General features: G+C 40.5%; 1 protein-coding gene across 4 annotated transcripts in view; it reads right to left on the bottom strand.

Moving 5' to 3' along the window:
* The window catches only part of ESRRG (estrogen related receptor gamma), a 1,108,989-nt gene that overhangs the window by 280,573 nt on the left and 816,407 nt on the right, over positions 1-12,009 (bottom strand). The window lies entirely within an intron of this gene.

The following is a 12,009-nucleotide window of genomic DNA, read 5'->3' as shown; positions in this document are numbered from 1 at the left end:
AATACCGGAGATGGCTCTGAGAGGGTTACCTTCGGCTGCAATCGGTCACTGCGCTTTCTTGCTCCGGGTACATTTTTTCCCCCCGTTTTTCTTACGGAATTTTAATAGTAAATTCGGGACAGGAAGGCTTTCGGTTGCACGCTGTTAACTGTTTGAGGGTAAGATTGCGCTGAATGGCCCCTTTTCCCTGAAAGGGTTAATGCTAAAGAATAAATGGCTACCGGCGATGACATTTCATTGTATGAGATATATTTTGCTAATGCAATTTTCATCGCCAGTCTGCGATGCGAATGCTTACACTTTTCTAAATTCTCGCTAAAGCGTTCAATAGCAGTGAAATACCCGATAGGTTAACTTTAGGTATCGTGGTTATTAGAGTAAACTTTTACTGCGTGCAAAAATTATTCCCATCACAGAATTTTTTATCGGACATTGAAAGCCTTGCGATTTTTTTTGTAAGAATTTTTTGTTCGCAGCGCCTGTACGGTACGGTCACTCGCCTGTGATGGGGTTAATATTACATCGCCGTTGTTTGAAAAAGGATGAAACTGAACCTTCTTGGTGAGCCTGGACGCCTCTGATGCTGACGGGGTTAAGCGTGTGCTAAGACGCACATAACACTCATATGTTTATCTAGATAAATACACGCCTTCCTGCACTTGTCAACCCCCATTGCTTTTTAAGTGAGCGAGCAAGTATGAACCAAATTTAACACGTCTAGAGCACAAATTCAGATTATGTTAAAAACAATGGGGAAAGCTGGGGCAGTCACATTGATCAATCCCTTTCTTCTATCTGTCAGCGAGCAGATTACAGCGCACTAACCTCACACTGCTGGAACTCCTAACAAGATAAAGGCGAGTGCACTACAGTACCCTGCGCAGGGGACAACTACTGCACACGCGTGCAAAGAATAAAAGTGGGATTTTCCCGCGACAGCGGCGGCCATGTACCCCGGCCCAAATAATAACATTCCGATTCATCAAAAAAAACACCCAGGCGGTAATTAAACCCTTGTGAAAATTGATACCCGATCGCCTGACGTAATATTCCACAAATTTTCTTCTCGGGCCGGAGGAACATAATTGCAGTGCGTGCTTTATAAATAGAATAGGGAAACAAACTGAACGGAAGGGATATAGTGTAATGTGCGTCGGGTTTTCAAGGTGTTAACCTCTTCATTGACTGATTCAGCAGAGCTTTAACTCTCGAAGACTCACACTGGGAGGTAATGTGAATGGCGCCGTAACCCATAGCAACAGGAAAGTCTTTTATTTTTTTTATTTCAGGTACTTATATAGCGCTGTGTATTTACGCAGAGCTTTACATATATATTGTACATTCACATCAGCTCCTAACCCTCAAGGGGTGTACAATCTAAGGTCCCTAACTTACATTCATACATACACATATTAGGGCCAATTTAGACAGGATCCAATTAACCTACCAGCATGTCTTTGGAGTTTGGGATGAAACTGGAGTACCCGGAGGAAACCCATGCAGGCACAGGGAGAACATGGAAACTCCAGGCAGGAGGTGCTGTGGCTGGGATTCGAACGTTCATCTTTTATGATGGTAAGATCCTCATTGGTTGTTACTGGCTACTCTCTCTGGCACATGATCACTGCCCTATGCTTTGCCTAACTTTATAGCTAGAGGAGCCAGAGGTATGGTGTATGGTGTTGTAACCCGTAGCAACCGGGAAACCTTCACCTTTTAATGATGGTAAAAACGTAATTGGTTGCTGTTGGCTGCTCCCTTTGGTACATAATCACTGCCCTATGCTTTGCCTAGCATTATAGCTAGAGCAGCCAGAGGTATGGTGTCGTAACCCATAGCAATTGGGAAGCCTTCATGTTTTCAACACGGTAAAATCTGATTTGATTATTACAAGCTACTGCCCTTGGCACATAATCACTGCCCTATGCTTTATGCCTGAACTTTACAGCTAGAGGAGCTGGCAGTACAGTTCAAGGTGTCGTAACCCATAGCAACTGGGAAGCCTTCAACCTTCCATGAGAGTAAAATCTTAATTTTTTGCTACAGGCTACCGCCCTTAGCACATGTTCACTGCCCTAAAATGTATGCCTTAACATTATAGCTAGAGGAGCCAGAGGTATGGTGTATGGTGTCGTAACCCATAGCAACCGCAAAGCCTTCATTTTTTCATGATGGTAAAATCTTAATTGGTTGCTATGGGCTACTGCCCATTGGACACAAAGCCTGCCCTATGATTTATACCTTAACTTTATATCTAGAGCAGGGGTACAGTGCGAGTGTCATAACCCATAGCAACTGGGAAGCCTTGATCTTTTCATGATGATAAGATCTTAATTGGTTGCTAGGAGCTACTACCTTTGGCATATGATCACTGCCCTATGCTTTGCCTAACTTTATAGCTAAAGAAGCCGGAGGTATGGTGCACAGGCGTCGTAACCCATAGCAACCAGGAAGCCTCCATCTTTTCATGCTGGTAAGATCCTAATTGGTTGCTATTGGCTACTGCCCTTGGCACATGATCACTTCCCTATGCTTTGCCTAACTTTATAGCTAAAGAAGTTGGAGGTACAGTGCAAGTGTTGTAACCCATAACAACCGGAAAGCCTTCATCTTTTCATGGTGGTAAAATCTTAAGTACTTGCTATGGGCTACAGCCCTTGGCACATGAAGACTGGCCTATGATCTATGCCTTAACTTTATAGCTAGAGGAGCCGCAGGTATAGTGCAAGGTGTCGTAACCCATAGCAACTGAGAAGCCAGCATTTTTCAGTGACAGGTAAATCCTAATTGGTTGCTATGGGCTGCTGTTCCTTGCACATGAAAACTGCTCTACGATTTTTTTTCTGATATTTATAACTAGATGAGCCAGAGATATGGTGCAAGGTGCTGTAACCCATAGCAACCGGGAAGTCTTCATTCTTTTTATGACAGTAAAATCTTAATTGGTTGCTATGTGCTACCGTCCTTTGCACATGATCCCCGCCCTATGCTTTAAGCTTTAGGCTCCACATACACATTAAAATCTGATTGTACAATCTCCTTTAGATCTACCAAGAAGTATGTAGTGCAAGATCCCACTTTATTAGGTACAAATTGATTGGACAGTTTAGGTAGATCCTCATATTGCATAGTTTTGGTTGCAATAAAGTTGACTTTACAAAGATCACAGATTGTAAGGTGTATGGGGGATCTGATGTAGGATGCAAGATATTGTAAGTCAGAGCAACTGAATTCTTTTTTATGTCAGTAAAATCTTTATTGATTGCTATGGTACAGTTCTTTGTACATGATCACTATCCTATGAGGATCTAGTGGTATGGTGACAGATATTGTAACCCATAGCAACTGGGAAGCCTTCATCCTTCCATGATAGCAAATCTTATTTATTTATTTCAGGTACTTCTATAGCCCCGTCAATTTACGCAGCACTTTACATATATATTGTACATTCACATCAGTCCCTAACCCTCAAGGGGTGTACAATCTAAGGTCCCTAACTTACATTCATACATACACATACTAGGGACAATTTAGACAGAAGCCAGTTAACCTACCAGTATGTCTTTGGAGTGTGGGAGGAAACTGGAGTACCTGGAGGAAACCCACACAGGCACAGGGAGAACATACAGACTTGAGGCAGGTGGTGCCGTGGCTGGGATTTGAACCAATGACCCTAGTACTGCCAGGCGGAAGTGCTAACCATTTAGCCACTGTGCTGTCTATCTGAAAGCGTGCTGCTCTTTGCACTTGATGACATTGATGACTTATGGCTTCATTTTATAACTAGAAGAGCTGGAATTGCAGGACAAGGCACTGTATCACATAGTGACCCAGGAAGCCTTCATCTTTTCAAAAATGTAATTGGTTGCTATGGGCTACCACTCCTTGCACATGAACACTCCCCTCTGCATTATGTCTTAACTTCTTAACTAGGGGAGCGTGTGGTTTGGTGCAAAATACTGCAACCCACAGCAACTGGGAACCTTCACCATTTCATGACAGAAAACTCTTAATTGGTTGCTATGGGTTACTGCCCTTTGCACATGAACATCACCCTATGCTTTAGGCCTTAACTCTATAGCTAGAGAAGCTTGTGGTACAGTGCATGGTGTCGTAACCCATGGCAACCTTCACCTTGTCAGGGCCCCAAAATCTTATTTGGTTGCCATGGGCTACTGCCCTTTGCATGTGATCACTGCCCAATGTTTTATCAACAGGCCAGCGTGGAGAAAAGATTGAAATAAAATGTAATTATGATTTTGAAAAGCTATTTACACCAGGCTCATCATGGTAGGGAACTCATTCACACTCACCCAAACTCTTTAGATCGACCTTTCTCAAGCAGGGTTCCTCCAAAGGTTCTATGAGAAATGAATTTCTGACTTTCGTAACCAATGACAACAATGATGTTTTTAGATATCTGTTAGGATGGGGGGGGGGGTCATCCTACTGACCACAAAGTAAGTAGAGAGCATTTTCCCCACTGACCATCATGCTGATGTACCCTGAGCTGTAAATATAGTCATTTTTAGCAGGGGTTCCCTGAGACATGAATGTCATTTCAAGGCTTCCTACATTTTATCTCCATGGCGCCGGCGCCTCCCGACCCTCTAAGGGGTTTTTGACAGCAGGAGGCGGGCAGGGTTTGGGGTCATGTGACCACCATGATTGGCTATCACAGCGGTCACATGATTGGAAAGATCACGATCGCAAGAAGCGATGGGGACCTTTCTGTGAAGTGCCAGCAATTGTGGCGGGGGTGCGCAGGACAAGCGCTCTCAGCCCATTTGTTTACTTTTGCTACGCAAATATACGGCTGCTTGGCATCAAGGCCCAGCTGCCAAGAGGCCACATATTTGTGTACCGTCCTCGCCAACACGTTAAAAGGTTTAGTGTGGAAAGGTGTCTTTGGACAGACAATTATGATGATAACAGAGCCAGACTTATATATTTGTTACAACCCCCTCCAACTCCCAAAACGTAAAGGGTAACTCCACTTTTGTGGGGAAAACAATAGCAAAAAAAATAATAACAATATTGCGTATACAATTGCAACACAAATCATATTGTAATTGAATGTCATTAAAAACTACCTTGCCCTTTCAATCTGCAGTGATGTAATTTTCCATACAATGCAATGCAATATGGCAACTTGGAGGAATTCTGTACAAAGATAGTGTACAGAACGCCCCTCAGAAATGTCGTTTTCTGCTTGTGTGATTGGCTCACTGATTTCCCCTATAGTCTGGACTAGCATATATGTCAGATTATGTACCTCTCTTGCAACAAAAATATCCTTTTTTGGTGAGATACTCCCAAAGGGAAATCATGTCTAGAGAGATGCAGACCCTGCCAATTTCCTCGTTAGCACCCTGCAAGTGCAGCAGCTGACTGATAATTATGAAACCCCTCCCTTACAGATTCACTTTGCACAGATACCAACAGCAATTTCTTCATAATAACTAAAAGGTAGGAATCTGCAACAAAGTTTGTTAAAATCCTTTCAATGTTTTTTTCACAACAAAGATTTACACTTAAATTATAACGTTCATCACTGCTATCTGACCTCTTTTTCTTTACACAGGAAATATTTTTGATTTTTTTTTTCCCTTAATTCCAAAGGTGGTCATGGCGATTTTGTCACTCACTCTGGCCTCAATTCGAATGAGGTTACAATAAGCCAATTTATAATGACCATCTGCTAATTCTTCCCATTAAAATATTGGCAACAATTTAGGGTAGACTAAAAGAGCTATCATTGCTTTTTTAAGGGGAGGGAAGTGATATCCCTAAAGGAAATTTTCTTTTTTTTTTTGCTGTTTTTTATACCAGTTTTATCTTTTTTCTCATTTCACTGAACATCCCAACTTTGTATTTTGGACTGGACTGGAGATGTCAACTTTAGCTATCAGAAATAGTAAAACTTTTACTGAAAAAGAGCAATGATATAGGTGATCTTTGTACATTCCCTCCGTGATGTATAGGCAAGCGCTGGGCCTTCTTCTCAACTTTCTCCCATTACTTTTTCCCGAAGAACAGGAGAGAACGTGGAGTTAACGCCGCCGCTCAACTATGTCACTGTGTACCGTGTCGAAGGCAGGTACTAAAAGCTTAATTACCAGTAGCATTACGCTGTCTATATTGTTAAATGTGAACCCTGCAATTAAGATGTAAATTTGGCTGTGAGCAGTGAATAAAAAGAGCTTTGGGACGAGAAGTAAAATGCGAGCATTCTAGAGACGCTATACAACAAAAAAGATTAGTCTCAAACCTTAACAGGGGAGACATTTAATCATTTTACAGCATTCAAATGCCTTTTTTGAGCACATTTTTGATTGAAACTGGAATTTAAAATACCATAAAAGAATACAGTCATGTTCCCCGTCAGCATTTAAAAGAGGCATCCACTTTCCTGCAGCAGGATAATCTTTATCTCTGTAATACTGATGCCACTAATTATCCCCCCATCCCCATACCATTCCGTAAACTGGTATTTGAGGCAAAGTCCCTGACGTTAGGCGCTCCCTTCGTACATGGAGACTAGGTAGAGGCATGAAGAAAATTGGCACAAAAAAAAAAAATGACTATGTGGGATTACACTTCCTAATTTCTTCTTGTCCACAGGATAATGGTATCTCAGCATCTTCCAGTACAAGGATTCTTTTCATGTTTTCACATCCACCAAAAGAAGAGTGCATCTGACTGCCTCCTCCCCTACTGTTACTCTATTAACCAACGCAAGCTTCCCTCCAACCAGCTTTCATCAAGCCAAACGCCTGTCCCCACCACCAGTGGTTCCTTGATGGACTCTAGACACAAAGACCTTCTATTTTTCCACCTCCTCCAACAAATGAAGAGGTCTCCCCAGCTCAGAACCTTGAGCTATCCTGCAGCCAATAAAACCTCAGAACCCCCATGATCCACAGCCATGCCTGCACTCCACATAGGGTCCAGAGTGAGCCCTCTGTCAACCATACATGTGCATATATTATTACATATAAACAGCTGTAATATTATTGCTCCAAGCATAAAGAGAGCTACAGCTTGCTAATCATATCACTGACTGCTGTATAATCCACGTTGTTTTGTTTTGGAAAGGAATAAATCTAAAATCGCGGAGTGGTTTTCTCAAACTCTGCAGCAGACAGAATAATAGAAGATACACAGATCTTACAATAGATAGATAAAGTAAACATATAACTAGATAAACAGATAGACATAGGAAAACAGCAGGAAGGATAGATAGATATAGATAGATAGATAGATAGATAGATAGATAGATAGATAGATAGCGATAGGAAATCGATAAAGATAAATAGATACATAGATAGATAGATACTGATGTGGATTATGTGGATAGATGAAGTAGATAGATAGATAGATAGATAGATAGATAGATAGATAGATACTGATAGGAGAGAGATAAAGTAAGCACATAAATGTATAGACAGACAGAAAAAGGAGAAACAGAAGATGAGAAATATACAGTTTGTGGATAGATAGATAGATAGATAGATAGATAGATAGATAGATAGATAGATAGATATCTACCGATAGGAAAGCAAAAAATATAGAAAGATACAAATAGGAGAGAGATAAAGTGAGCACATAAATGGTTAAACAGACAGACACAGGAGAGAGGGAGGAATCAAAATTTATAGGGATGGATAGCTAGATAGATAGATAGATAGATAGATAGATAGATAGATAGATAGATAGCTAGATAGATAGATAGATAGATAGATAGATAGATAGATAGATAGATAGATCATAAAGACAGTAAGTAAGCAGATAGAGAATAATATAGATACTGAGGAATAAACATCAAAGAAGACATGGTACAAAGATATAAACAATACATAAACACGTAATGAAAAGGAGATGTAAACAGAGACTTTAGGCCTAAACACAGTATATTTACATAGAAACATTTAGAAAATATAGCAGACATTTCTCTTTGACAACTTACAATCCTTCCTAGAAAAACAGATGAAGCAGTGTGTGTCCTGCCCAGTACAAGAAGTGTGCAGAGTATCAGGCAGACCTGGGCAGTGTGTGTGCTCTCAGCCCACCATCCATGTGCCAGGACTCCTGCCACTCTGCTGTCAGCTGGGTTTCTGCTGGAAAATGTACACTGCCCTGGTATGATATATTCTAAAAAAATATCCCCAGGGAAGCTGAACACCATGTAGATTTCTGCACAGTTTACCTATGTGCCAGTCCCTAAAGAGTGCAGTTTGGCTATATCATGTTGATTGCACATTTTCCGCTCTGGAATTCTAAATTTTGCATTTCTCTTGGGGATAATTTAACTGCATGGCTGGAAGCAAAACAGTTTATCATTCTGTACAATGACAAGCTCTTTCTTTCTTTTTTTCTTTCTTTTTCTCTTTCTTTCTTTCTTTCTTTCTTTCTTTTTCTCCTTCCCTCGCTGCTTCCTCTATGACTCCTTTCTTCCTACCTTTATTGCTTCTTCCCTATCTTTTTTTCCTTCCTTCTTTCTACATTGTACTTCTAAATCACTTCCTTCCTGCCTTGCACTTTCTTTCTAGCTCTTTCCCTTATTCCTTCCTCCGTGACTCCTTTCTTTCTACCTTTATCGCTTCTCTCCTTTTTTTTTTAAATTGACTTCCTTCTTTCTAGTTCCTTACCATTTCCTTCCTCCCCTCCTCTTTCTTTTGAGCACCTTCCCTCGTTCTTTCCTCCATGACTCCTTTCTTCCTACCTTATTGCTTCTATCCTTCCTTTCTTTTTTCTTTCCTTCTTTATAGTTACTTCCTTTCTCTGCTACTCTTTCTTTCTTTCTTGCTCCTTCCTTCATTCTATCCTCTATGGCTCCTGTCATCCTACCTTAATTGCTTTTTCTTTCTTTCTTTCTTTCTTTCTTTCTTTCTTTCTTTCTTTCTTTCTTTCTTTCTTTCTTTCTCTCTTTCTTTCTTTCTTTCTTTTTCTCTCTCTCTCTTTCTTTCTCCTTCTTTCTCTCTTTCTAGCACATGGTTGTATTAATATTAATATTCTTGCAACGTGACACATACAGATGCTAATATTCCCTGTACAGTGCAATGCACATCCTTCACCAGCGGTGGCCACTGTGTGCAAGTCAGAGATTCCTCAACTTCAAGCCCCATTGTACCAGTCCTGGGTGACTGTTCATCAGTTACAATGAAAGGTGTAAATTATCACCAAGGGTTCAGCTTGTATATTTAGATGAAAATGAGTTTCCTTAGGATTATTAGTCCGAACATGCAATACAGATATTATTCAACACGCAGGGAAATTTATGTGGCTGACATTACCATAATTTGCAGTATGTGTTGTTTGATAATAGAGGAAGATCCAAACAATTGCACAATATTTTTCAAACATTGTTGCTGAGAACTCTGATAACCCGAGATTTCTCCTTTCCAATGTAATACCACCTGTGAGTTTTCACTGAAACATGCAGGGTATATTTGCTGCAGATTTCTCCAGCATAATTTGTTTTGATTCATTTTTTCTTTCCTTCAACCTCTTGTTGGTCTGCCCACTCTCACCCTTAACTTCTTCACCCCAACAGTACACAAATATGGGGCCTCTCAGCAGCTGAGCCTTGATGCCATGCGGCCGCAAATTTGCATACCATTTGTAAACATGTGCTGAGAGCGCGCAAGTTGCGCGCTCCCAGCACATATGTCGGCATCCCACAGAAAGGTCCCAATCTCTCCTTGCGATTGGGACCTTTCTGATCATGTGACTGCCATGACAGCCAATCACGGCGGTCATATGACCCTAAACCCCGCCCTGCCTCCCGGTGTCAGAAACCCCTTAAAGGGCCCGGACGCGCCAGCGTTAAGGGGTTAAAGTATAACTAAAGGCATAACCTTTTTTTTTTTTTTTTTTTACATCTTGGACAGAGTGGAGAAGGATTACAACCCATCAGGTTTCTATTGATGTCTGTGTCCCCATTAGGAAGATTCACCCTCTCTATTTGTCTTGTTAACCAGGAAAGTAATAGAAAATCCCAAATTTTGGGTGGTCCCCAGAACAGTAATAGAGGGGAAATCTTCCAATAGGGACACTATTTCTCGTGACCATGGTGAGAACCATGAATTCACTCACTGTGGAGGGATTTCCTGTCACGTCCTGTTTTGGCTATGGGACAAGGAAGTAAAGGGATATCTTGCCAATAGAACACAATAGAAAAAAAAAAATGACAGGGATTACAACCCTTCGTTACTCTATCCAAAATGGAAAAAAAAAAGTTTTGTCTATAGTTCCACTTTATGCATTTAGAAGAGTCTCATTTTCATTAGGTAAAAAAAATTGAAAATGCAGATTCACACCACTGCTAAGAGGTCAAGATACAACTTTATTCCATTAACCACTTCCTGTCTGGACACTTTTACCCCCTTCCTGTCCAGGGCAATTTTCAGCTTTCAGCGCTATCACACTTTGAATAACAATTGCGCAGTCATGCAACACTGTACCCATATGAATTTTTTACCATTTTTTTGAGACAGATAAAACTTTATTTTGGTGGTAGTTATTCACCGCTGGGATTTTTATTTTTTTTTGCTATGTAAATGAAAAAGTCCAAAAATTTTGAAAAAAAGTGTTTTTCTTATAAAAGTTTGCAAATAAATAATCTTTCATCATAAATCTTGGCCGAAATGTATTCCGTTATCTTTTTAGTAAAAAAAAAAAATAAGCCAAATTAGTTTATAACCAAAAATTATAATTTTTAAACATTTTGTTTTACATTTTTATTTTATTTTTTTATGTTATTATTATTTTTTTACTTACTGTCACCCTAGTAGTACAGTGTCACCATGGTGACACTGTACTAGTGGGGGGTAATGAAGATTTTTTTTCATCCCATATAGGATGTAAAAGCAATCATTTCTCTTTCTCTCTGTCTGCATTCTTGCAGCCATTGAGAACTACTGAGTGAGCTGTGATTGGTCACAGCTTGTCACATGGTACAAGGCTGTTGTGAATAGCCTTGTACCATGTGACCTCTGTGATCATTCACAGATTTCACATGTAGTAAGCAATGATGTCACAAGTGCCAGGGGTGGACTGACAACTCATGGGGCCCCCGGGCAATAGGGGATCATGGGGCCCCTGTGTCCTTGCCCTAACTCAAAAAAGCCTATGAAAAAAGTACCAGGGGCATCTCATGGGGCCCCCTACTGACCCTGGGCCCTCGGGCAGTGCCCGAGTTTCCAAATGGTCAGTCCGCCCCTGCATCTTGCTTACTACTTTGCATGTGATCACGGATTGACCAATCAGCGATCACATGATCGGGACCTCGTACAGAGGTCCCGTCCGACAATTGGTGTTTCACTGTGTCCGGAGGACACAGCAGGCACCAGATTGCGGTGCTGCTCGCTCCCAGGGAGCGCGCACAAGCAGGGTGCGGGGAGGCCGTTTATAAACGGCCACCCGACCCTGCAGTGGCACCGTCCGGCCGCTTATATACAACTGCCGGACGGGAGGTGGTTAAAGGTGAGCGGTACAATTCAAAAAGTAGACAACTAGTTTCTAGGGTCTAAGTTTCCCCTTCATCAGGGCTAGAAAGAACATAAGAAGATTTTCATATCAATCTGATATCGATACAATATCCCCTCCATGGGGTCATAATTAAACCAAACAGTTAATAGTAATGAGAGTGTAAAAATGATTACACAAAAAATAAGAACATGAGTGCTGAACAAAAATGAGAGTATGGGTACTGAGAAAAAAATATATATTTAGAAAAACAATAATAATAATAGCAGCTATTAATAAAAATGATACATTGTGGGTGATATGTTACCCCAATAAGAATGAATAAAACTGGGTAAAACCTAACCGGTATGTGTATATATTGAAACATACATTATACAATCTGATTGTACAATTGTAAAACAAATAAAAAAAAACTTAAAACATAAATAAATAAGTAAATTACATTAAAAAATAATAATAGTATAATAATAATAGTATTATTGACAATACTAATCATAATCACCATTGTTAAAATTATAC

Source organism: Staurois parvus, unplaced genomic scaffold (assembly GCF_062004578.1).
Source record: "Staurois parvus isolate SC_StPar_1 unplaced genomic scaffold, SC_StPar_1.0 ptg000357l, whole genome shotgun sequence".
Lineage (NCBI taxonomy): Eukaryota > Metazoa > Chordata > Amphibia > Anura > Ranidae > Staurois > Staurois parvus.
Note: the sequence above shows the minus strand (reverse complement) of the source record. Positions and strands in the feature narration are given on the sequence as shown.